Source organism: Falco rusticolus, chromosome 11 (genome assembly GCF_015220075.1).
Source record: "Falco rusticolus isolate bFalRus1 chromosome 11, bFalRus1.pri, whole genome shotgun sequence".
NCBI classification, from domain to species: Eukaryota; Metazoa; Chordata; class Aves; order Falconiformes; family Falconidae; genus Falco; species Falco rusticolus.
The window spans coordinates 11,840,178-11,867,611 of NC_051197.1; the positions used below are offsets into that span (position 1 = coordinate 11,840,178).

Consider the following 27,434-nt stretch of genomic DNA (forward strand, 5'->3'; position numbering starts at 1 on the left):
CTTTGGGAGCCTGCAAGAATCAACAAACTGCAATGCCCAGCACCTCTCAGGTCTGTGCAATGCTGTCTGCCCTGTAGCTGATGTTTCTGCCCTTCCAGCCCTTAGCACTGACCCAGAACGTGCTGCATGGCACAGAGGTGCTAAGCAGCTTTGTATTGCAGGGAAAATCGTGAAAATCAGGTTCACTGCTTTAACTGGCTGGTCAGAGGACACCATACCCTGCCCTCCAACAGGCACAGGGGCAGTTACAAAACTCTTTTGACAGATGTAAGCAGAGCACAGTGATTTGCAGCCCGTGGTCTGTGGCCCCTGAGGGTCCATGGATTACATCTCAGCTACTCAGGAATGCTGAACAAGAAAAGCAAACTGAGGATCAAATAGTGCTCTGCAGGGGGGTCTACACCTCCGCTGGAAACCCCGCGGGGCACCACAAAATGAGAAGAGGCTGAAAGCTGCTGGGAGGATGTGGACGGCAGAGCACCCACAGCGGAAGAGGGCTGGATGGGCTGCCAGGCTGCCAGGAAAACCTGCTGCACCTATCAGCAGAGACAGGGAACCATGTGCCAGCCCCTGCTTCAGCCCGGGAGGGAAGGGTGACAAATTGATGCTTCAGCCTTCCCAGGGCACATGAAAAAGCATGGGCTTGGGGTCCTTCACTGACATTCTCTTAGAAAAGCTATGATAAGACCAAGCACCCTTCCTGCTCCAAACAAGACAGGCTCCCTACCCTTGAGGGCTGCATGTCCTCCTACCTTCGCAGGAGCTGGTACAGCTTGCTGAATATGATGGGCACTTCATCCATGCCTGCACAACACATCTCCATGCTCAGCTCTTTTCAGAGACACTTTGTGCTCAGAAAAGCATGACACCTTCCTGAAACTACCATTTTGCATCTTCCCAGCACACATGCATCACAGCCAGGCCCACATGCGTATGCAACAGGTACTTATAAAGGTTCTACCAACCTCAGCATCCCACTGTGTCCTCCCAGCAAAATACCTCTGCAAGAGGAAACCCCCAGCTACCTCTCCTGCCAATGCAGCCTTGCAAACACAAACTTCTGTTGAACATGCTTTACATACTCCCTGTGCTGGCACGCTTTCACCCAGATGCGCACTGCCTGGTGTACACAAGGGTTTGTTTCCAAACACTTAAGCAAGGCAATAGGAAGACAGACGTTCTCTTCCATGGAGACCCAACGGCATAAATCCCACCCATTTTCCCCCTTACAAACAGGAGTTACAAATGCAGAGCCCCCCCACCCCCACCCCGGTATTTCACACACAGCCATTCTCCCTGTCTTTCACACACACACACACACACACACACAAGCCCCCTTGCTGTGAAGCATTTGCTTATTTATGGCTTGTTTTTGTCAAGCAGAGGCAGGACTGACAGCTCTCAGTGGTGGGGCTCTGTCTGTCTAACTCCGTAATAAGACGCATGATATCCATTCTGCTGCCAGCGGGGAGTGAATCACGCCAACCCCGTCACCCCGCTTTGCCTTGACGAACTCCACAGCTTGTTAGCATCACAATATTGGGAGCAAAATGTGACCCAGCGCTGCCATGCCCCCTCCTCCCCTTGGTCTGAAAAGAGAGGGGGAAACACATACGCTCTCATCTCAACACCGAGGGAAGGCACAAATCCCCCCCAGGGCTTTAAAAGGACTTAAAACCATTTTAATAAACTGATCAGAAAGGAAATACCTCCCCTTGGGAGAGGGTCGCTGAGCAAATGCCAACACTGGCTCTGTCCTGCTCTGCCTGCCCGGAGCTGCGCTGGGACAACTGGGAAGGGCCTTCCCTGACCCTCTCTCCTGTGGCTGGCCTAACAGCATCTGCATCCCACCTCCACTGCCTAACGGGATGTGGCAACAACAAGCATCCCGGCCAAGCAAGGGTGAAGGAGGGCTGCCGGGACCCATTTCTAGCCACCGGTGTCCCAGGCTGGGCCAGGAGGAGTCACCGCAGGGGATGGCGCAGGAGCACTGGAGGACCCCGCTATCCCTCCCCAAACTGCTCCAGTCACCAGGAGGGGAACTCCTACTTACAGCTTGTTCCCAGGAGATAAATAGACCTCAGTAAAAAGATTGCTACATCCTTTCAATAAAGATTTTTTCCTCTTTCCCAGACAGCTTGTGAAATGTTTTAAAAGCTTCTCACATTTCCAGTGAAACCCACAGAGAAGAATTTTGCTTGTTATCAGCCCTGGAAGCCCCTGATAGACGGATGATATTTTTCCCCCTCCTTTCGCTCTCTCACACTCTCTTTTTTTACAAGCTGAAAAGAGAGTCACAGTGTGTTTTATAACCGGCTCTCTGCATTTCAAAAGCTCAACGAGAGCTCTCTGCTAACCCCGATAAGCCCAGGGCTCTTAGTGTCTTAAATACCTTTGACAAGCTATACATTACAACGCTAATAATTTGCCAAATTTGCGCCCATAATATGATATCTGTAAAACGTCAAGGGTGGTAATGCGATTAGCGGCCTCAAATGAAATATCGAACATTCAGCGTTTAGGCTCTGAATAGGAGAGAAAGGAAAGGAAATCAATTTCAAAAGCAGGAGGGAAAGAAGCGATAAGCGTGTAATAAAAAGGGAGAGGGGAGCATGGACAGGCCAGGAGAAGGAGCATCTTGTTTTTCATTCTTCCCTTTTTAAGGCATTCAAGCCTTAAAAGGGGCGGAAAAAAAAGTGCAAACAAACATCTCTGAATTAAGTTGGTTGCAACTCTGCAAAATAACATTTGGCCACCCTAACAACCCCAGGGTTTGGTAGATGGTGAAGGTGGGGGAAGGAGTCGCAGTTTGCTCTCTGATCCCCCCCATCCAACTCCCCGCCCCAAACAGTTCGGGTCCATAAAACACAGGATGTGAAATTACAAGTAGTCTGAGGGTGGGCTGCCCCCTCCTCTCTCCCCCACTCAAGGTGGGGGAATCATAATGTACTAATTATCTGAAACCACTCCGAGTAGAAACTGTCACATACCAGGCTGTAGACTAAATAACAAACATCCCACACCTGCGGCTTTATGAGTGCTCCCTGCGAAAGGCGGGCAGGGGGAGGGAATTCCCTGCTCCCCACCGGCCGGCGGACAGGCTCCTGCCAGGATGGGGTACCGGGCGCCACGACCCGGAGCTGAGCAGGAACTGGGCCCTCCGCGCGGCCCGAATCCCTCCGTCAATCTCATGGCTGTTGCTGTCATGGGATTTGCATTTGGTTTGGTGTGAAAACGAATCTTCCGCCAGGCTCTGGATGGGAAGCAGGAGAGCACCAAGAGAACCCACCAAAGGAAGCTGACCCACAGCAGGGGCAGGACGGGAGGAAGAGGGGGGCAGTCAGCAGTGTCAGATCTGGACGCTGTTGAGACAGGAAGGATGGGAGCAGACTGCAGCTGACCCTCAAACCAGGACAACCAAGGAGGAAGTCCATGGAGGCACTGGAGAGCCACCAGGCAATGGCTCTGGCTCTCTACCCCTTCTCACCATAGCTGGAGCCTGGAGAACATTGCGCCTGCACACAAAATGACTTGCGGCTACTCAGACCCGGTACTCTGCTATCTGGGGTTAAGAGAGACCGAAGCAGTGTGGCAGGGTCAGCACACTGCCAGCTCCACATACCTGGTGGGGTCAGCAGCAGTCTCAGAGGCTGCAGGAGAGCCAGGACACACACTTTGCATGGTGCCAGCTTCATTCTCCTTGGCCCCTCTTGGACTTTTCCGTGCCAAGGCCAACAACAGGAGGGAGAGCAAAGTCCCTGCCACTACATGCACGTCCCACCAGAACCTAGGTTGAGGCCCACCAAAACCCTCTCATGGAGGATTAATGATGGTACCCGGACAGTAGAAAAGCCACATGAGCACCATGGCTACTGGACACCACCAAGTCAGCAGGAGGCCACTTCCAGTCAAAGAAACTTTGCCTTAGATTTGCCATGCAGCCAGGGGATTTAATCTAAGTCTGTTAGTGAGCGGGACAAGAGCTGGAAGGGAATTAACCCCAAACGGCCAACTGCAGAGTACTTAAACTCCTGCTGGAGTACTGAGCTCCACTCACTGTTGCAGGGAAGGTGGTGGATTAAACAGATAGCTGGTGTGCTTCCCAGCAGGACACGTCCCATGGCAACTCACCTTTCTGAACAGAGCTGAAAAGAGCCAAAATGGCCAGGCCTGGCCAGATGCTGGGCTGACAGGATGGTCTGGGTCCCTACAAGCTGTGTGAAGGGTGCAAGGTCCAAAGCAGGGACTTTTCTGAATGGAGATCTGTGGCAGTCTGGCAGGGACAAGGAGGGGCAAATGCCTCTCAGCTTTACAGTAAGAAAGGTTGTGAGCACAGGGCCATGTTTGGGGGTGCTTGGTCCCGTGTGAGTTCCAGCAGGCAAGCCTGGTGCTGGTGTCCTGGGGCTTGGCCACCCCTCCTACATAGCATCCTCACAGAAACCCCAGCTCCCAGGCAGCGAAACAGCCAGGATTGTTGCTTCAGGGTCAGGGTGCTCCCCTTCTCCCTCCCATTACAAGCAGCAGGTCCATGCACAGCCCAGCTTAGCCAGCACCCCTGAATGCACCTCATGCAGGCAGAAATCACGCTGGCCCAGTACTGGTGATGGGTACAGCAGAGCCAGAACAAACACCTGGATGGCCACCAGAAGCACACCTTACTGCAACCTGAAAATCCCCCAGACCCTTCCTGAAGGTGCTGGGGTCTCCAGGTGGCCCTGCCTGGGGCAGCTGGAGAGCAGAAGGTGCTGGTCCCCTGTAGAAATGAGAAAACACACCGGTGTGGGGGCAGAGCACGCGCCCCTTGGCCAAGCATGGAATGGCCATTACAAGGCCACTTCTTGCGGCATCACGAGTCATTAAAGCCAAGAGCACTTGGGGAATCATCAGCACCAGCCAAACGACTTCCCCAGCTGTGGCTCATTCTCAGGATGTGGGAGCCCCCACGGACACCCACCTCCGATCCCAGCCTCTCCAGACAAAACATTCCCAGCACTGGAGTCTCCACCCAGGACCCTGCTTGCAGGAGCTTTCTAGGCCATTTAGCAGGAGGCACTGTTTGGTTTTGAACAGATGTTGCCTTCCCCCTGCCCCCAAGGTCCCCAGCAGCTCTGCTGCCTTTGAGCCAGGAAGGCAAACGAGTTTTGCACACTTGTTTAAGGTCAGTCAGGTGCATGCGCACAAGCATGCACATTCACACACACGAGCTCAATAGTGGGGTGGGCAGCGAGGCACCCCAGAGTAAAGCAAAGCAAGCACAGGGAAGAGTTATGGCTACGCTCAGCCTTTAGTGTTAAAAGGACTTCCCTTCCCCACAGCCAGCCAGTGGCATAAGCATTGGGGTTTTGCATTCCTATCTCTAAACTGGGATGTTAAGCATATTTTCTGTCCCCCATTGGGAGATGTGGGGGGCTGAGACAGCTGCAGAAGCTGGGCCAAGGAAAGGCCCTCTCCAGGCAGGCTACAGCAGTAGGTGACCCTTGTGGGCTTGGTGGACAAGCACAGAGCTTCTGTGACATGTCTCTCAGACACCTAAGTTGAAGTACAGACAACTGCTCATAGCTTAGGAGAACTATGCACTTATTCCTAGAACATCACACCAGAGTGGGCTGCCCGGGGTCTGCAAATTCAGTAAGCACCCAGTGAGCCCAGATTACCCTCCCAGACCATGGCACACCACTTCCAACCCAGCTACGCAGGGAATGGTGTTTGCTGAGATTAGTCATTTCTCTGCTCAATCTGGTCCAAATGACTATTGATCCCTTAACACAGAGGTGTAACAACAGCCCTCAGGCATTTTCATTGATAGATCCTCCTTTAAGCTCATTGTCCCTTTCAAAAAGTACTACTACTGCAAATCTCCTGGTGTTGTTTTGGTCAGAATGGGGGCAAGACATCTGTACAAGCCCCCTTTAGCCATTCCCATGGGATAAATGTACACGCTGTGCATCCCGGCTGCCCTCTTGGGATCAGTCCTTGAAGAACATTGCCCAGCTTTGACTGGGTGACAGACATGGCAAGCCTTGAGCTTATTTACTAGATATATTTAAAGATCCTAGCGTCAGGAGAGTGAGAGAATCTGGATCTGTTCAACCAACAATCCAACATGCAGACATGCATTGCAATTCAACACTTTTTCGTCCGTAAGGCCAGCAGCCTTTTGTGCTAAATCCAGCTTGAAGACAGAGGAATTTGTAACTCAATGCACTCTAGAAACATCTAAGTATCTTCTAGAATAGCTCTGTGATCCAAATTGCAGTGATGCAATTTATGACTGAGCTATGTGTGATAAGCATGCTTACACTGCAATATGCACAAACTTTTTGAGGGTTCCTGTAGGGTCTTGTACAGGTTTTGAGTCCCCGTCCCAAGCAGCATATATAAAAATGCCCAGACACACACAAATGCTCATGGTGCCGCACTTCCAAGCTTCTGTTTGCAGTCACACCTCCAAGCCTGTGGCTGCTTTCTGGCTAAGGGCCTTCGGAGTGCAATCCTATAGTGTGCAGGCTTTCATTAGCCTGCAGCACTATTCCAAGGGAAAAAAAAGCTGACTGCTATGTATCGAGCAAGAAAATGTGTAAGGGAAGACCTGGGTGATGGTAAAGGACATCAAGCTGGACCTCAGCTTGCACTGTGATATGGCAAGACAAAACATGCGGTGTGGTCCAGGCCTGCAAAGGAATCAGAGCTCAGACCAGCATTTTATTCTGGCCAGTGCTGATGTGGCCGTGTTGAAGAAAGGATGTTGTCCCCTGGGACTGCAGTGCTGGAGAGAGGCAGAGACGATATGGAGCAAGAGATCCTGGGAGATGATCAAGGAGCTGACTAAGGCTGGGGAAGATGTGGCTATGTTCAAGGAAGGAAGTTCATAGGGTCCAACGATGGGTAAGATATTGTGGACCTCTGCTCTCTCAATACCAGAGCAAACGTTAAAGGAGATGCATTGTGCTGAGGGCTAAGGGGATGGCAGTACAGCCTGCAGAGACAGTGCTGTCCTTTCCCTGGCTTGCTGGATGTACATCCCTTTCGCTGTCCTCTGCACGCACAGGCTCTTACAGCCCCTGCAAGGGGAGATGGAGAAAGGTAGAAGGGATCTCACTCAGTGGTGTGAACAGGAAGGAGAAACAGATACCCCTGCCCACAGCCCCTCTCTACTGCTCCGGCTTCTGCACCCTGCCATGCTCCTTGCTTTCCTGTGCCACCAGCCTTGGCACAGCTGAGCCTCAGAGAAATCTCAGTGGGTCCCCATGTCCCACCTCTCCTGAAGGAGACTTCAGCAGCGCTGGCTTTCACAGTCTGACCCAGAGCTTTAAAAACCTGGGCACTGCGTGGAGGGCTCTCTTGTTCAGGGACCCGCATTCTGACTTTGATTAAGTGATGGACATGAAAACACACACAGACACAAACACAGTGTGAGGCAACATCCCCAGAGGAATGGGAAAAAAAGAGAGATAAAAACCAAACAGCCGTTTTCACCCCCCAAACCGTATAATTTTGTGTAAATTTTTACTTTAAACATCTCTTTTTTCCCTGAGCCGTGATATAGGCCCTGTCAAAACCAGGGCCAATTACTGCCATTAGGTTCCCATTATGTCACTGCTTCTCCCCCCATTATGAAGGTCTTCGGCACACAGAGCTATAATCTTCACTCACTCTCGCTCCATCACTCCCAGAAGGAACAAAATTGTTTAAAAAAAAATAAAGCCTTTATTTTGCCCCTGTCAGCTCTGAAAAGGAAGGAAGGGAAAAAGAGAGAGAAAGAAACTGGTAAAGTTTTTAACTGTGAGGTTGCCAAAAGGACTGAGAGAAAGTGTTCAGCACAGCCAAGGCACATGAAACTGGGGCTGGCAGGAGGACTCTGTGGGATCACCCAAACAAGTCGCTCTCCTTATCCCTCACTGGAGAGTTATTTGCTTCCCTTCCTCTCTGCCAAAGCAGACCTGTGGTAAGCCTGACCCTGCCACTGGGAATAGAGAGACAGAGAATGACTGTTGGAAGTAGCACACATGCCAAAATTCGTGTTCCACATCACACTCCACATGCCAGGGGTTACAGTGATCTGCTGCTAAAGCAACCACCCCATCTGCTTCCAAATACCGACCAGCCTCTTCACCCAAAGTGCTGGCATTGACCCTGGGAGTGATCTGAGAGCATCCTTGGACACAAATGGACCTGACATCTGCTGCCATCAAGACAGAGACTGCAGAATCATGCCCAGGAAGGATGACTACCTATGGAGGGCTGAGATGACTCTGCTCTCAGTCCTCAGTAACGAGAACCTGCAAGACCCACCAATGAATACATCTGGGATCAGAGCTCAGCAAGGGTGTCAGACAGCTCACAAAGGATGATAAGGGACAGGCACTTGAGAGGGATGCTCACTTGTCAAACTAAGAGCAGCCCTGGTCCAGAGGCTCAGGAGAATGTATCATCCAAACACATTCACATTTGGCCACAGGTGGCCAAGACTATGTGCTTGGACATCAGAACAGGGCTACTAGGCACGTCCTCCAAAGCTCTGCTGGTGCTCTTAAGTCCTGCTTCTCCCTGAGATGATGGGAGAGGGAGTGCAGTGTCTGCAGTTGTCTGCAGTATGCTCAGTGCTCAGGCACAAAGTTCAGTGGGTGCCAGTTTCAGGGAGAGCAGCAAGAGGCTTTGCCCCATTGTGCCCATCACCACATGTCCAAGCATCTCATGTCTCCCTTGATGCTGTTCACTGCTTTTTCTTGATCCCACTATCCTGCATTTTGCATGAGTTTCACGTGAAAGCCAAGGGACGGATCTACCCCGGCCTGCTATGAGAGCTGGATATGGTCAGAACAGCTCCAATAAAAGGAACGACTAGAGACATTGAAATGCAATACCCAGTCCATCTCCCTGGATGCCAGTTAATTCAGTCCAAGGGCTCCACTTTGGTAAAGACTGGAGGTGGAAGCAGCATGGGAATCTGATGCAGTATCAAATAACAGCAGAAACTCAGACCAAAGCATCCAGGAAAAGCCACTGCTCAGCAACTGCATGGACCTCACAGCCCCAAGGCGTGAGGAGGGAGTACCTGTCCTTTCCACTCAGCTGCACTTCTTCCCTGGGTCCTTGCTCACATGCAGCTCCCCAGCCACCAACTACAAATCGTCCAAACCTTTCTCTGTTTCCCTGTGTATCTCTGCCTCCCATTGAAAGTGCTAAAACCAGCAGCTCCCCTCCCAGAGTCCTTCCTCTCCCCTCATGGCTCGCGCACCCCTCTCTGGGGACCCCCTGCAGATGACAGCATCTGGCAACCTTGGAGCTGCAGAGAAGGGGCACAATTTGCCCCTAAACAAAGAAACATCATCTCTGCCAAAGTGATTTCCACCCTCAGTGAGACCTCACAGAGCCATCCTCCCTTTGAATGCAAAGGTCTCACCCATTCCTCTGCAGAGAGAGGGAGGGAAAGAAAGGGAAAAGCAAAAGAAAAGGCTGGGGGGGGGGGGGGGGCGCAGGGGGGGACGCAGTGACAGACACTTTGGCTTTCCCGAGCGAAAGGCTGAGCCAGTGCAATGAAAGCGCTCAACAGCGGCCCACTGAGCTGTCACTTATGCGAGCCTGTGTGTGCAAGACACAGAAGAGGGCCTGCGCCCGCCAATCGCCCTGCTTTCCACCAAGCCCCCTTTTGTTTTTGTTTAAATCAAATCAAGGGCTGCTTTAAGATGTGCAGCAAAGCAATTTGCTGAGTATTCTCCCCCCCGCACCCCCCACCCCCCCGGTCATGCCAGTAGCAGCCCCTGGTAACTGGGAGGCTGCCCATGTGGAGGGGGAGAGCTGCGGGCTGCTCCGCAGGGGAGCTGCAGGCTGGGGAGGGAGCATGGCTAACAGAGGGCAAGCAGGCACTGGGACGCTGGTGCAGGTGGCAGCCCTCCCTGCTCACCTGCCAGCCTGAGAAACGACAAGCTCGAACTGCAGTGGAGGGCTTGGAGGGACCCACACGCCCCAGCTACCTCCCCTCCTGGCGGCAGAAGTCAGTGGACTGGGGACACTGGCTCAGGGGGGACATTTTTTTTTTGCTTTGCCTGGCCTTACCCATCTGTGTGGAACAGGTCTGGTGCAGAGATGCAAAGGCTGCAGTGACACTGTGGCTTTGCTGCTGCCCACAGCCCCCTTGTCCCAGCTTCTGCAGAGCGGGCTGGAGCAGCCTGGCTCTGGGGACCACCTGGAGGGGCTGTGACTGGAGCCAAAGGTCCTCTCTCCCAAGCCTCCAGCCAACACAGCCCTGGATGGAGACATGGAGTGTTCAACAGCCAAGGACAAAAGCTGGGCCCAGGCTCTGCACCCACCCCTCTGCCAGATCCATGCCCCAGTACAAGCACTGCGACGGGAAACGGGCACGAGGCCATCTTCATGGGTCCTTCCCCGAGGTCACTGCTGGGGAAAAGCTGCTGCTGCTGTGCTGCAAGTGTGGGAGAAGAGAACTTACTGAGGAGGAAGGCTGAGGAGGAGGAAGGTGTGGAGCTGGGAGGGCTCAGGACGGTTGCTCAGTTGCTTGAGATGGAGGGCAAGACATGAGCTGAAGGAGTGAGAGCCCAGGTACCTCTGCCTCTGTGTGTGCACAGCACACAGGTTACAAGAATTCAAGTCCCCAGGCCCAGGCGAGACACAAGCGAGGGGATGTGGGAATGACAGGGCTGGATATCCCCCTCAACACCGGCAGCTCAGCTCCACTGGAGAAGGGAGCAGCCTGGCTTTCCAGCTTGTGGACCAGACAGCCATGATGCTGGTCACCTGGTGATACCTCTGGCAAGTCCCTTTGCTTCCTCATGCTTCATTTCTCCTTCAAAATAAACTACTAACAAGGTTCATCTCTCTTGTGTGGTACTGGGAGTCCTACAGCTATAAAAGGAGCTTATAAGAGCAAAACAGTATGACTATTATTGCAACCACTAAGTCAGAGGACTGGAGGGCAAAACACTGGTAATGTTTCTCCAAAAGACGGCCGTGAGGATTACAGACGAGCAAAGCCCTACTTTAGTATGAGGGAAGTCACTGGAAACAGTTTCAGAATTACAGACTGTATTCAGATGGCCCTGATTTAACACACCCCACGCAGGGAGCCTCCTGCAAATGCAAATACTCTCTCTTCTCAGTGGGAATTGTCCAAGTGCCTCAACTCAATGACTGGTCAGCAAGTTTTTCGGGCTTTCTATAAATGCCTTTGACAGAGGAGCTCCCAAGTGAGCATCAAGGACAGCTGGAGTCACCAATGGGAAAAAGGCAGGATTCTCCCCCAAAAAGCAATGGTAACCACAACCTCAGAGACACATGTGTGCATCAGCAGCCAGCAGCAGGGATGCTGCAGCCCACACCAGCCCCCACACCTCTGCTGCAAACAGGAGTGTTCATGTGAACCACAGCCCCCATCCCAAGTCAGGAGCAACCTTTTTCCCAAAGAGAATGAACATACCTTTTCTGTAGAGGACAAATAAAAGTGGTTACAAAGGACATACACAAAACAGGGAGTGAAATAGGAGTAGTTTTAATAAAATAACACCTATTATGCCTTTCCTTGGGTAAAGGAAGAAGGAAATTAAATGAAGTGAAGATAAACGGCAAAATCCCCTTACAACTGATAAAAAGGCAATAGTTATAGACAATGCAGAGTTAACCCCTGGGACTCCTTGCCACAAGATAGCGCTGAGGCTACAGTTAAAGAGAAGAAACTCCACTCAAACTGGATAATGAAAACATTCTAGGTTATATCAGCAAGAGTAAATAAAAACTGCCATTGTGATTTTTTAAAGGAGTACACACTCTTTCAACTGAGTAAGAGAAAGTTCCCCTGTGTCCCATTTATTCCAAAATTACATGCCCTTCTGAATCATCCCCTAACTCAGCCAGCATGTCCTGCTCCAGACAGGACACTGGGCTTCATGGATACTGCTCTGATTCCAGGTGTGTGTTTTCAAATGAGTCCAGCTCACACTGCCCCTGCATCTGATATCCTCCCCATCCCAATGGCTTCCAAGGGGTTAAAATAAAACTTCTCCCCAAAAAGAAGAAGAAGAAGAAAAAAGAGCCAGAGAGAGAAAGTTAATTGAAAATGCTGTTTAATTTTTCAGCTCCACTGGATTACACTGTGGCACAGATGGTTCATCAAGACAGTCTCTGTCTGTATCACTGTCCGTCCCAGCCTCTCCCCCCATCGTGCAGAAGGGAGGGGGAGGAAAAAAACACAGCAGGCAGTGGCTCAAAAAAAAAAAAAAAAGAAGAAAAAAAAGGCAACTTAACACAAAAGAGCATTCTGTGCAGCTCTTTTCAAGGCGCTGGGACAATGCTCCCAACTTGATCCTTTCATAAAGAAAACGTTTCGGGGTCAGAAAACAGGACACATTAAGCCCAGAGAAGCACATTGGCCATTTTACTGCTGACTTTCGTGGCTAGCTAGAGGGCTGCACCGGAGTTGGGTTATTTTAGTTGTTTTTAAAGGCGGCAGCCCTGTAGGAACAATCGCATTCGGGGTTTGGGGTGGCCTCGGCTCCCACCCGCCCACACCACCCCGTGCTCCAGCACAGCTCACCCATCCCTCTCTGCTAAGAAAAAGTCTAACGGAGATGAAAGGCAGCCTCTTTAACTGGATTACCCTAACAAGCAACCAAACCAAAGAGACTAAGAAACAGCTAATTAAAGCTGTTCAGATACAGAGAGCAAATCCTTCCTCCTGTTCTTCCTTCTCTTGCTCAGCCCAATTCATTCATATTTCCCCTTATGCCTTATTAATTACTTGGTCGCTGCTCCAGGGGACAAGGGGAGGGTGAAGGGAGGCAGGTGGGGAGTGTGAGAAAGGGGACCAAACCTATCCATGGGTCAGATTTTCAGCATTGATTTGGCTTTTGCCACGGCTACAACCCATTGATTCTTAAGTTTAAATCGATGATTAGCACTTTCTGATTGAAATAACTCCTGAGTCCTTGCAAAGAAAAAAACCCGAACTTCTTTTGTGTAATAATTTGCTCTGTTAATCAAGTTATTTTCCAGAGGCCCAGGGAAGGTAAAATTCTCTCATTTTGAAAGCATCATGTCTCTAGCTAAGGTTGGAAGAAAGGGCAAACCAAGGAGTTATATTTTTGCACATGCCAGCTTCTCAGGTGGTAGCTGTTGCACTTGGGGTAACAGCCAAATCTTAACTCCTGAGAAAAACTCAAAACAAAGCTTTTTCAAAGATTATATCTGTCTGGGGGATATTTTGGTTGCATTTTCCATACTACATGGATAAGGCTTAGAAAGACCAAACCACAAAGGTCTGATCTCAAGTAAGAGAGATTCTGAACATCTCAGAAGACTCCTGGCCAGGCCTCCAGGAGAAGGCTGTGGACTCCTTTACAATCCAACTCCCTTTCTCCGTTTCCTCCTAGTAAAAAAAATACTGCCTTGGCCCCAACACTGCCAGCAATGCATGGAGAAAGGGCTGTTCACCTGCTCTGCACCAGGCCAGCTCTCCATCACTCCATCCCATCATGCCAGCACATACTGTACGACCAAGAAACAGCTGACTTTCCAACCAGAGGAGGTTTCTCCAACATGAAGGAGACCCAGGCGCTCCAGAGCAGTTCACGAGGCCATGTCAATAAGCTATGATTCTTCTACAACCAGAGATTAGATAAGACACTGCAACCTTCATTTCTACCTGTCTCTGTACAGAGGAGAGACAAGAGGCTCTGTAGCAGACCTCGGTCCCTCTAGTATAGCACTTTCCAGATAGTTACTAACAGAGGCTGATAATCGGGTAGGCTGGGGGCAATGGTGCCATTTCACAGCCTGGGTAACAGAGGTCCGGGAAAACTGAGCAGCTTTGTCAAGGTCCAGGAGCAGCCTTGCATAGGCTTGCAGTGCCACACAGGAACCAGGCTGGCACTTGGCTTCCCCTCCTCCACCAAAAATAAATCTCAGAAGAAAGCAATTCAGATGGTTTCGCACCAGGGAGGAGCATACGGGTGGGAAAAGAGCCAGGTCAACTGCCAGGGCCCTGGGATGACTGATGCACCCACCGTGGCTGCTCTGCTCCAGGATGCTCCCATTGTCTGCAGTGCAACCGCAGCTGCCTTTCATGATTAAGAGGAGGGAAAGGGAAGCTCCACCTTAGAAGGATCACAAATCCATGTTTAATTACTTCTAACAAGGTAATTATTGTGTACAGCAGGACGACACAAACACTTCCCAGGCCCAAGCACCTTGGGAGCTGTGTTTTAAAAGCACACCTGCCTCCACGACCTGCTCCCTGTTGCCGCCTCCTCAGCACGTGCAGTGTACAGGCAGTTGCCGTGCCACTACTGGCAGGTATGGGCACCCAGGAGCATCCTTAGCTGCTGCATGAGTGGGCATCATTATTTTTGCATTGGAACATGTGCTTGGTATTTCAGGCTGAAGGATATGCCTGGCTTCGTATAAGAAGGTACTTTCTGCCGTTATATTTTTTCTTTGCATTTGAAGAGGACCTGCTGGCTTCCCGCCTCCCATCTCACCTGCTGTAAGCAGGGTGCTGAGAGGTGGAAGAGCCAGAGTGGCCGAGAGGGAGAGAAGGCTGGAGGGGGAGGGGGAGCAGAGATGACTGGAGGGAGGTCGAGAGAGGAACGAAGAAAGAGGAAAGAAAAGAAAAACCCAGCAGTGCACCATGTTGCATTGTTCACGCTCAGACCTTCAATTTGCTCTCTGCATTCTCCTGCAGCGGGGAGAATGTTACGCTGGCTTAAGAGACAAATCGGACACAAAATAAAGACCAAGCACTCAGCAGTAAAGCAATTATCGCAACATTTTATGCCGGGCCTGTTCCTTTTGAAGGCAGCCTGGTGCTGCCCGCATGTACCTTAACCCGTTCCTAATAACCATAAAGTCACCATTATTTACGGTACAAGACATTAAATAAATAATGAAAAAGCTGCCGGCGACGGAGCGAGGCAAGTGGGGGTTGCAGGGAATCTCCTGAGACCAGAGCTGGCACTGGCTTAACCTGTGCTGCAGGAGGCAGAGGAAAACAACTTCACTGGACCTGGGGAGGGGGGGATGCATTTTTATTTTGGGGTAGCACCTCAGGTTCTAGTATCAGTCAGAGAGTAAAAATTAGATTGTGGGGGTTTTTTTCAAAGAAGAGAAAAGCAAAATGGAGTTGCATGGGACTCATGGGCAAGCTACGAACCAAAAAGGTTCCTACAAGAAGAAGGAGGGGTGGCAGGGCCAGATTCTGACCTCCACTGTGCTGGTGTAAATCCTGGTATAACGCTGCTGGAGCCAGGAGCTCGAAGAGAGTCCCCGACGAGGAGACATCTGCTCCCATTTCTCTTAAATTGAGAGGTCAATAGATAAAAATAAAATATGAATGTAAACACAGGTGATGGCAGGAGTTCCCATGGCTGTGGTTCAGGTTGATGTACAAACAAAAGGAATATATCCTCCTTGACCTCCACCTCTCGCCACTGCATTCACACAGCCCCACCAGGAGCCAACATCTGCCCTCAAAGGTCTTCTGACTAGTTTCATACATGAACCTCTCAACATCTCCGCTTTCAGGATCTAGCTGCTTTCCCCCAGACCTCCTGCTCTTTTGAACCCCTCCCTGTCTTGACAATCTCCCTTTTCTGAGCAACGCTGGGTCATGTTTTGGGTGCGAGTGGGTTTGGCCATCCCACCCTGACCACGCTCAGCAGCCTGGGGTGGTACAGGCACCTCCTTCATCCTCACACCAGCCTTGTGTCAACACCTCGGGGGACTTGCTCCGCAGTGGTACAGCAGCTCCTACCCTCCACCTTGTGGTTCTGCAGGTGGTGATGGACACATGGATAGAAAGCACGACACCGCTCGTGCCTTCCCCAGAACCCTGGGTCATTTGCAAAGCTCCTGACAATGACAGATACAGAGCACCTGCAGCCGCCAGCAGTGCATCCCCAACCTAGGAGCAGACTGCTTTCCTTGCAGGCATGCCCTTGGGTTACAGTGAAGTTCCTGAAAGGGATGGTGAGCTTTCCTTGTGCACCAATGCTTTCTTCTGACCGATTTCTGAAACAGACCCTTACAGCTTGGTATGGACATGATGAACATGGACATGTCCATATCAGACACCAGCTCAAGATGCTGGGCTTATATCAGAGACTGAAAGCAGGGAAAATTCAATCTTGTCCTTCTGCACCAAGCATCATAGTGACTCTGGGAAGCCACTTTATATCTCTCAAGGCAATCAATATTAATTTTGATACTGTTTTAAAGACAAAGAAAACTCCACACGAGGCAGAAAGGGCATACGACAAGACTACTCTAAGAAATATGATTTATATTGTGTGTTTTTACCTAGTAAGTACTGTTCAGGGGCAAAGCTGAAGTATACTTGGAAATGTACAAACACAATATGGAAAGACAGAAGTACACCTCACCCTGCGTAGCCTGTACCTTGCACAACCACTGGCATGCTGCTGATAAGCTCTCCTGGGCTCTTCTCTGCTGGGGTTTCATTTGGCTGCCCATATTTGTAATAGACTCTAACCAAAAAATTCAGGGTGAAATGAAACCCATTTCAAATCATTCTTTGTGCTGTGGAAATTCCTCCCAAATGGTATTGAAATAAGACTTGGCAAAAGGTGTTGCCCCTGGGGCAGGACTGAAGTTCTGGACCTTCTGACTTTTGAGGAACAGAGATGGGTTCTTTATATTTGTAGAATAGGAGACATCTCCATTTATAAGAGCTAAGACCTGCTCCTGACACCCTCTCATTCATTTGTTTTGCTGCTTCTGAAGGACGCACAAGAAGAACTTACTTTCACTGCCAAGGACACACTGGTCTGGCAGCACACACACCTCTGGGACATAAAATGTTTCTGATCAAAACGCAAAGGATGTTGGTTTTATTTTAAACCAGGAATGTCCCACTCCTCCTATGTCCTGAGAATTGGGACCTATGAGCTAGAATTCAGGATTTGCCTCAAAAATGGAAAATAATCCTGTGAAACCATATTCCTCCTCTTTCCATGAACTCTCCCACATTTTTTACTCCCAAGTTTGTCCCACAAAGAGCTGCAGCAACCAGGAGAAGAGGGCAGTGTTTGATTTTTAGTATGAGTCATGCATCTAAACAGCCCATGATAGAAGAGCTGAGATCTGCTCCTGGACATGTGGGTTTGTAGTTTTCTTAACTCTACTCAAAACAAAGGAAAATAAGCTCTTCTGCAGCTGAATGGGAGAGTCAAATATGGCCACACTCAACAGAGGACGGGTCATCTGCACCGTCAGATACAACCATGGAAGCTGGTACAGGTCCTCCCTGCCACCAGGCAGATGGGTGACATGAGCCACACAGCTTCACCACGTGCAAGAAGGACACGTTACTGGAGATGATGACAACTGGAATAAGTGCTACTCCTCTCCCCCTAGACCTCTCCCCAGCCAAGGCTAGCCACACAGAGGGCAATCCCCTGCTGCCTCTGCCCGGGGAAGGGGGTGAGTGGGGTACAGAGGGAGATGAACGAGCTCATGGAGGTTGTGGTGTGCTGCTCTCACCCCCTCACAGCGCTGCAAGCTTGGAAATTGCGTGGCACCCAACCGAGGGGTGCCGCGGCGCCTGGCCAAACCAGGCTTTCCAAAGCCTGTGCCGTGCTGGCAGCCGTGGCGCTGCACGGGAGGAGCAGCCCCGGGCCCTGCATCTTGGGGGGCACCGGGTGCCCCACGCCCCCCTTTCACCCCGGGGTAGGAAGCGGACGGGGCGGGCAGGCACGGGGGCAGCGGCAGCTGTAAGATGTGCTCCATTACACCCCTCAGAAAGGGGGACAAGGGGTGGGAAGGGAGGGAGGAGGCGGATTTCTAGGCATGGGTGGGTCCATTCTTCACCAGCTTACGCAAGTGAAAGCTGCCACCGAGGTGGGGGGGACAAGCTAGGCGAGGGGGGGCGGCCGGTGCTTCGCGGGGACAAGCCATTCAGGCAGGCTTGTGTCCCACACCCGGCACCTCGGCGGGGCATGCCCGTCTCGGGGCTACTGAGAAAGCAGCCGCGGCGCCGTCCCATCGTGCCCCCGCGACCCCCCCACCCCCCCACCCCCACCCCGCCATGTGCCTGCCAAATCAGCAGGCTCTGGGATGACACTTTTTTTCGGCTGCCTAGCCCCAAAGCCAAGCTGATGTCACTAAAGCGCCTGCCCCCCCCTCCCCCTCGCCTCCCCAGCGCCCAGCCACCAGGCTCAGCTGAAATGTAAACCTCCCCCCCTCTCCCCGCAACAAAAGCCAAAGGCTTTCAAAGCCAAACCTGATTGAAATTCAAAAACTTTTTCAGCCCCTCTCCCTCCTCCCCACCTTGAAAAGAGAGTGTATAAAACAGGGAGACAAAGGCCTCCCCCAGCCCACCCCCCGCATTGTCTGGCCGGGGCGGGCCAGGCCAGCGCCGAGGGGCGCCCGGGGCTGCGGGCCCGGCCCCGCACCGCACGCACCGCCCGTACCACACCCCGCGCTTTGTGCCCGCACAAAGGGGACCCGGCTGATGGAGCCCCGCCGTGATTTACTCACCTGCCTCTCCGGCCCCCCCCCGGGTTTCTATGGGCCGAGGGGGAGGGGAGGGCCGGCCTCTGGTTTTACACCCCCCCCCTTCCCACCCCGGCTTTTGTTGCTGGCCCCCTTCCCTCCAGCCGGCACCTTCTGGGTGATCCTTAGCCTCGCGGCTAGCTGGTGGCCCTCCGCGCCACGCCACTGCTGCGTGTCCCGTTCAGTGCCCACGGCCCAGAGACACCGAGTCCTGCAGCTCTCTGCCCTTCCAGGAGACACTTCGGGGCCCTCCCTTTGAGGTGAGCTCCTGCTCTGCACACCTTCAGCTCATCGTGGCTTCCCTCTCGAACACCCTCCCCAGTTCTGCATTCTGCAAGCCCTGCTCACGCCTGGTTGTGTAGGAAGCCAACTCCACTAGCTCATCCGTCCCTTGCAGCCGAGGCACCGTAGCTCAAAGGCTTTAGAAAGGCAGCGACAGTCCTGCAGCCCTGTTGGGCTTCAAAGCCTTGTGGCGCTGACCCACCTGGGCAGCCCCCATCAGTGGGACCACTGAGGTCACAGACAGGCTTTACTGCTCAAACTGCTCCACAGGCGTGCTCAGGTGTATCTGAAGCAGGTGATCACCTGCACCCAGTAGAAGAGCAAAGCTGCACCAACTAAGCCATGGTTTTCAGACATTAGCCACCAGCTATTCTGGAATACCCTCCCACAGTGGTGCTTCTACCAGTGCCATTTCACAGGAGGAGAAGGAGGGCTCGGCATTTCTACTGCCAAGTCTCTCCAAAGCTTTCTCAGAGGCAGCATAAGATCCAGTGATGAAACTTGTCCCTTTATGGAATAAAGAGAAGAGACCAAGTAACTGTGGGTACAAAGATCTCTTCCCAATTCAACAGCAGGCTCTCACAGGGCATCTCCCCACAGGGAAGGGAGACGGTACAGCCTAACATACCCTGACAGCAGCCCAGTGATTCAGTCTTTGATCCTACATGCTCCCCACCACCTCTGCTGCTGCTCTATTGCACCTCGAGCCTTTCCATTTTCCCTTTGATACTGCTCTGACTGCCTCTCTTCCCTCCCTAGACTGTAAGATCTTTGGAAGCAGCTCTCCTCCCTGCTCTGTGCTCTCCTGTAAAGGAGTTCCAGTCCATATCAGCAAGTCATATGGGTACCAATCACCATGACCTGGGTAAGCTGTCATGTTAACATGCTAAGATAAGCTGTTGCCCCGAAGTGATGTTCAGTGGTCCTGTGCTCAGAGGTGACATACTCTCCCAAGATGTGACCTTAACATGCAAGTTGCGTTCCTCAGAAAAGACATCTGTCCTAGTTCAGATGCTGCTACTGTGTGGTAATCCATTTTAAAAAATCTTGAGAATGGCTGATGTGATGCATGAACAGGCATGAGGGAGTGCAGACATCAGGTTCTCCCCTACTACTACTCACAGCACCAGCCTGGACAGTTGATGCTTTTCTCTGGCCCTAACTTTTCCCATCGGTAAAAGGGAGGCCATGATCCCAGCTCATTCCTTTAAACTGCTCTGAGATTGCACAAGTGAAAAAAGTAGGTGTACAAAGTGCCAGGTAATAGCTCCGACTCCAGAGCTGGATGACAGATCTGGCTCCTGACTCAGCTTGCCTGCCTGTACAGCTCCTTGGCTATCCAAGACAGACTACTAAATTATGCAAAACCTTTGAGTGAGCCTGGCTTAATTAAGTTTTAATTTTAGTAAATTACCAGTGTGGGAGTGGTTGAATCTGCAAACCATTACTCCTGCTTGTTTTGGATTTTATTTGGAAATAAGACACTTCATTACATCTCTGTAAACAAGATCTACTCAGAAAGGAGAACTGGTGCAGAGGATCAATACAGAAGTGGGAAAAGGAGGTGAGGGGACAAGCAAGCCAGTCTGGGAAAGTGTAATTAATCCAGGGATTTGGGGAAAACTGCCCAAGGGTTGCCCTGTGCTGCATTCGACTTCTCCCCAACCTTCTGACATCAGCCTTCAAAATGTACTAGTCTTATCCTGACACTTGCAGCACCATTGCCATCCGTGGCAATGCTGTACTGCTGCACAAGGGCACATCTGCCTGGGACATTGTGTCTTGAAAGGCTTCCTCATCCTTACACCCCATGTCCTTGGAGCAAGGAGATGTGAACAGGACTCTGTGAATGCACAGCACTGATCTCCCCACAGCTAAAATGGGCTTGTAGAGCCCAGCAGGTCCACGACACCAGCACTACCATTACGCTGTGAGCTGATACTGCCCCTAACCCAGAAATCACTTTTCCCTCTAAAATACTACCACCAGCCAGAGGCAAGACCTGGCAGGACTTGTGCCTCTTCTGGCTCACACAGGAGAAGCCGTGAGCAGCAACGGGACATCCGCACAGGTTACACCCTGGGATCTGATCTTCTTTGCTCAGGATACCGTCTCTATCGTCCTCAGTCCCTAGCTGGTTTAACAGCATGGTGATAGCCCATGGTACTGCAATGCTTTCTGCTGTCACTGTTACTCCTGGGCCCACTGCAACACTTGTCACCTGCCACATGGCAGCACAGGACCTGGGTACAGCATGGTGGCCAATAAGCCAGGCAAGCGATGACTTAACTTTCCAAAACTCTGGTGGTTTGTATGCAAACCAGATACACATTGTTGCAAGCAGGACCTATTCCTGAGGGAACAAACCTAAGAAGTGGCTAATTTGCTGTATCTGGTACTTCAAGAAGTTATTTCTAAGGTATTGCGTCTAATTTTTAAATCAAATGCAGGTCAATATCCTGTTAGTCAAATGTTACAGTGTTTATAATTAAATCTCCATTCAGAGAGAAATTATGATGCTTTTATAAATCTCCCTCAATAGTGTAAGTTAAAAATAAACTAGCCAATCTATCAATCAGCCTTATTCATTCCTCTCAGCTATTGTGGGAAGAAAAGAGCAACATACGCAAGAGAGAAGCAAATGGTCTGAGAAGAGGCAGCTGAACGTATTGATCAGTGTTAAAAAAAAAAAAATTGTTAGAAAAACCAAGACACACGTCATTTGGTTTAATGCAGTCCATACAAACAGCTCCAAAAGGCCACAGCTGCCCGCCTCAAGCTTTGCTCAAGTTGGTTGGTGCCTCTCACCCAAATGACAGCCCTCCAGAGCAGGCAAGACCTCTTATTGCTCCCACTACTTTAAAACTACTCTATCTTCCCCGGGGAGAAAAAAAAAAATTAAAACAAAAGTGAACGTTGCATTCTTAGGGCACCAAAATAATAAATAAATAAGCAGGAATGCTTGCAACCCACAAAGTCTGACAGCTTAAAGTATGCGCAAAGAAAAAAACACTGGTGAAAGAGTGAAAGCCGTCCTTTGAACTCCCTCGCCCAAGCACTCTCAGAGGCGATGGATTTATGCATCTGCTCTGGCATGCCAGTTCAGAGAGACCCTTTCTATACATCTCACCCTGATGGGGCTCTCAGAAGTCATTTGTGCCCTTCTCCCCCACTTTTGGCTTTTATTGTTTAAACTTTTGCTGTTTTCCTGCAGATGAAAAAGGGGAGAGAATCACCTTACGCTTCTCGGGTTCTTTAAAAAGAAAAGGAAAGAAAAAGAAAAATATTTTTTCTCTCCTGAAAGGAACGCGTTTGTATTTTTTTTCTTTTTCTTTTATTTTATTTTTTTAAAATAACCTGCCTGGGAAGGCCCCGGCCCCCTGGGCTGAAGAGGGAGCTTCCCATCTCTCTCAGCCTGTTGCATTCAGGCAAGGTGAAGAGGCACAACTCGTGTTAGGCCGATGGGAACAAATCTCCTCTTTTGTTCCCTGCAAAAGGCTTTGCTAATTGCTGTTGGCCCGACTCTGCCTTATCTGCGATTGCTCCCAGAAGGGGAGGGCATAGGCAGGTTCAAAGAAAGGAAGAAAGAAGAAAAGAAAGAAGAGAAAGCAAGAGAAAACATTCCTTTTCTTTTTGCCAGCAGCCAGTGCAAGGCAGAAAACGAGAGGGAAAGAAGAGGGAGCGTGAAAGAGAACAAAAAATAAATAAATGACCTGAGGCTGCTTGGAAGACCCTCTTTCTCTCCTATCAGCTTTTACAGGGGGCAATACATTTTATTCATTGCCAGGTCTGACTTATCGCAGCCTTGTTTTTAATGAGGTATAATAAGGGGAACATTTTGTAACAACACGGTTCCTCTATTTTATCCGACAAACAGCTGTGTCATGGCCGTCGCTGGGAGAATGAATCATATCTCCCTGCCTGCATATGCTAACTCCCATGTAATTACCCTCGCATCTTAAATAAAGCAGGCCCTAAACCTGTCGCTCAGATTACAAGCAAACGGTGCAGACCTTGTAACTGGGGCCTCTATCATTACAATTAATTTATCACAGGAGCGGCTGAGATTAGAGACTAGAATTAAAACGCAGAGCAGGGAGGGTGCCACAGGACTGACAGGGAGAGAGGGAGAGGAGCTTTATTGCAGAGGCAAGGCAGGCTAATTCCTTAACTGGAGCAATCCTGGGTTGGTTTTTTTTTTCCTTTAAGTTATTCCCTCAGTTATTTTACTGAGGCTACGGCAGGACGTTTTTCTCCCTGAGATGTCAGGAAGCAGAAAGCAAAGGGAACTTTGCCCTCTATTAAGCCCATTCAATAAACACAACCGTACAAAGGCCCCCGTCTGGGGGTGTGTACGTGTGTCCAGATATGTGCGCGCCTGCGATTTTACAGAAGACACGCATGCTGTGCTTGTATACCGACACGCCCATGTGTATGTAAGTTACAGGCGTAGTGAGCAGGTAGGTGTGCAAGATCATCTTTTCTTCACGGCTACACAGAATTGTTTGAAACATAAAGTTTTGCCTCTTCAAAACTTCTCTGCTTTAAATACAACTCGACCAGTAGAACAGCCCATTCCTCCTTGAAGCTGCCCCCAACAATAAGGCAACGCAGGTTGGCTGTGGCACGAGCATGTCTGGCACTGCAGGGCTACCCGTGCTCCCTGCACCCACACCCACTGGTATGGGCTCACACACCCACGCTGGGCTCCTGGCATTGCTCGTTTATCTTCCTTGGAAGAAGTCAGAGGCAACCAAAGGTGTTGAAGAGAATTGAGATACAGACCTTGGCTAGAGAGCGCTTCAACAGTAATACAACTCCTCTGTTTGGAGGGTGCATGTTTTACCAAGACCATTCTGAGTACCCCTGGGTACTGATGCTCTCCTGTGAGCTCTGTTACACTTGCACAGCTTCTTTTCCCCCTCCAGGATGCTCCTTTTCCTCCTCCAGGATGCTCCTTTTGATCACTGAGCCCTGGCCTCACTGGGGTTGCTGTGGCACCCAGCACAGTTACCCAAAGAGATGATCTACAGAGCTGCAGGGCACCTCCAGCCAAGAGCTCCCCACCCCTGCTGCTGTCCTGCAGCCCATCAGCACACACACAGTACTGCATCCTGCGTGAGGCCATCCCCACTCTGGGACATCCCTTCCCAGTAGGACAGTCTGCCTTAGGGCCAAACTCTGAGCCCTATTTACTAATTTACTCATATTTACTAATATATAGTGGGGCGAGGAAGGAAAGAAGGGGGGAAGCCTTTAAAATCAGTCCCTTTAAGGTCTTTTTGCATTAGAACAGCATTTTTTGCTTGGTGTGAAGACTTCCCGATGCCCTTGCTGTCACAGCCCCTCCTGGCAGCATATGACCTTTGGTATGTAAACCACCTCTCCTTGGCCATTACTTACAATATCCAGCAAAACAGCAAACACAAGCAAAACTGATGAATGATTTTACATCCATGTCAGCCCCATGCACTCCTGCACAAGGCAGCTCGTGGTGTCCTGCTTTTTTTTTCCATCACTGCTCTCCCCAGAAGATCCCAGACCCCGCAACCTTCAAACAGAAGAGGATAGTTCATTGCAAGACATCATCTCTGCAGCCAGGTATACAGAGGAGAAGATGCTACAGACAGCAAAGGCCTCCTGGTACCAGAGATAGTAAGATGATTCTCAACCAGCTGTATCCAAAATAGATCTAACTGTAGGACTGGGGTCTAATTCAGTAAAATAATAAAGAAACATACCTTGATTGAAATCATATGTATTTTTTAAAAAAAATATATCTCTTTTCCTTTTTTTTTTTTTTTTTTTTAGAAACTTCTATGATGGTTGCATTGGGAAGAATCAGGAAAATCTATTTTACTTCCTGCTATCAGGAATTTGGGCATTTTTATCAGTCTGCATATTGAAAAGAGCTTTCCTGTCCTCACTTTTGCTTCCATTCGCTCTGCAGTGCCTTATCTTTCAGAGTTTTGTACAAAAGCTGAATACTGCAAGGCCTGAGCTCCAAGATGAACAGATGAAAGGGAAGGAAGAAGGTTGGTTTTTAAAGGATTGGTGTACATATTTATTTCAAATTATTGTTTGTTTGGGTTTTATTCTTTTGAGGTTTTAGAAACGTTGTTTCCTACCAAAACCTAAATCTGAGACCAAATGACATAGACACATTATAGAAAAAGCTAAACCACTTAAATCAAAGCGTGCTGGTCTGTCAGCAGCGCACTCCAGCCAGCAGGAAGGTTATAGTTTTATGGGCACCAGAGCTGTCACTTGTGGGCAGAAGAAGTGACCTGTGGTCCTTCCAGCCCAGTGTGATGTCTCCAGCAAAGGCCAGACCAGATGTTTCTGTGAAAGATCAAACGAAAGAAGACAAAAGGAAGACACCACTGTAAACAGTTAGAAGGCAGCCTCAATTCAAGGGAAGTTTTCTCCCCAAAAGCCAGCCACTGGCATACGCTCTGTTCTCATGGGAGAAGGCATTTAGCAACATCTGATAGGATTAAACCCTAAAACTCCACTCTGCAGTACCAATGGGACTGGAAATCTGTAATCTATATTATTATTATTATTGTTGTTGTTGTTGTTGTTGTTGTTGTTGTTATTATTGTTATTATTACTAAAAAGCACAGCTTGTTGCTTCTCTTTTCTACCTGCTGGTGCTTGTTTTTATGATGTGTTTGCTCACCAGGTCCTGGAAATACAGAGCTTTCAGACTGAAACCCTCTGCTTCCCACCAAGTGAGCCCGCACAGCCAATTTAACGCATATACTGCATATGTATCTATGTAACACCTCGAAGCATATGCTGCCCACCCTGCCAGTATTTCTTTCTTCCCTGAAATTCCATCGTGGGATGGAGCCTGCCAGCACAGGCAGATGGGGGGATGGCACTGTATGCTCCCTTTCCCGCAGTGCCAGCTCGGCTGCTGCCGAGCAGGGCCGGGGGGATGCAGCCCTGAAGGCAGTCAGCGGACATGCCGCTTTTTATTTTCTACTCACAATTGGCAGCTCCTCCACCCACCCAAACAGACCCTGCAATGTTTTTTAAAATGCAGTCAGCAGCTGGAAACTAAGGCAACTTCTGTCTCCTATTGAAAGTCTCCCAGCAAAGCCGCAGCCTTCCCTGGACCACCCTGGGTCATGTAAATTCAGCAGATTATCCATCCCTAACTCTCCTCATCTATCACCCGCCTCTGTTATCGATCTGCTCCTCTGAGTAAGTGGGGCCCGGGCTGTCCATTGCTGAGTCCTGCAAATCTGGCCAGACGCAAGTGTGACTGCCTGGGAAAGCAAGGAGGACAGGTTCAATAATGCCGGGTTACTGCCACAGCACAGCCTGAGCCGAGCTGATCTATGGGCTCGGCAAAGGGAGGATTCAAAAGCAGAACAAGACTTGGCCATAATGCCACAGGACTCAATCTAATCCCATGACACTCAGCTTTAAAGGCAATTTTGCCAGCCGCCAGCTGCCAGCCGAGGCTGGGAAGTCACTTCGACCGCCCAATGGAACAGATTAAATGCCTTCTTTCCATCCATAAGGTACCGACAGCACCTCAGCTAACCGTCTGCTCCTCCATTTTGCAGATTAAGGCTGAGAAGTGCCGATCTTCCCATGCCCTATTTCAGCTCTTTGCCAGAATCACATAAAATCCCAAGACTTGGGACTCTAACGTTCCCCCATTTCAAACGTAGCTGACTTACAGCTGAGCTAAATTCCCCTCTTGGTTTCACCCAGGCAAGCCCTGCAATGGCAGTCCAGCTGCAAAGCTCAGCAGAACACAGCCCTCCACCTAGGGTCAAAGCCCCAAACATCACACACGTGCCACCTGCACCGCCAATCTTAATTTTCATTATGAGTAAGTTCCCATGCTTTAATTTAAAAACAAAACTGAAATATGAACTAAGTGTAATCACACCAGCAGCGTGTTCCTCCCCTTGTAAAGATCTTGCTATAATCGCATGGTGAGGTGTGCTGTAGTCTACTCATCCCAGTGGGGTGCTGTTTCTGGGAGCTGGAGATGACAATTGAAATGGGAATACTGTTAACAATTTCACTGCTGATCTTTCATTGAATATATGTATCTATGATGCTTATTCATAATCTCAAACTGCTCTCCACATGTCCCAAAGAGGTGACAAAAACCTCACGCGTCTACCCAGCTACCAAAACCTCCCACTTCCCTCCGCTTCTACAATGCAGTTGAGTATTGTTAATATGAAAATCTTTGGCCTATTGATCACTCAAAATATGAGGGTGACAAAAATGCATTGAATTTAACATAAAAATAAACAACTCATGGCTGCTGTATTGACTGTATTATTCATATTATGGTTTAATTCATTCGCCTTTCACGCAGCAGCTGCAGATTTTCACCATCTGTGTCAGACCGCTTCCGAAGCCCAGACCTGGAGCCCTTGCTTGCCGAAAGCAATTGGGTCTCCACTCCAATGCTACCAGAGTAAAGACATTCTAGATGGAGAACACCACGCTGCATGCCGCAAAAACTTGAAGCAATGTGTGATGGTGCTTCCTTTGGGCCGATAACCAGTGTTAGGGGACATGACTAAGCCTCACTTGGTTTCAGAGTTGGAAAGAACAAGGAAGATAATCCATCCTTTGGAAGGATATTCAACAGC

The 27,434-nt window shown here is 50.0% G+C and overlaps 1 protein-coding gene across 2 annotated transcripts in view; it reads right to left on the reverse strand.

Annotated features, from left to right (window-relative positions):
* Window positions 1-27,434, reverse strand: part of RNF220 (ring finger protein 220) — a 229,237-nt gene that overhangs the window by 171,089 nt on the left and 30,714 nt on the right. The gene's annotated exons all lie outside the window — the stretch shown is intronic.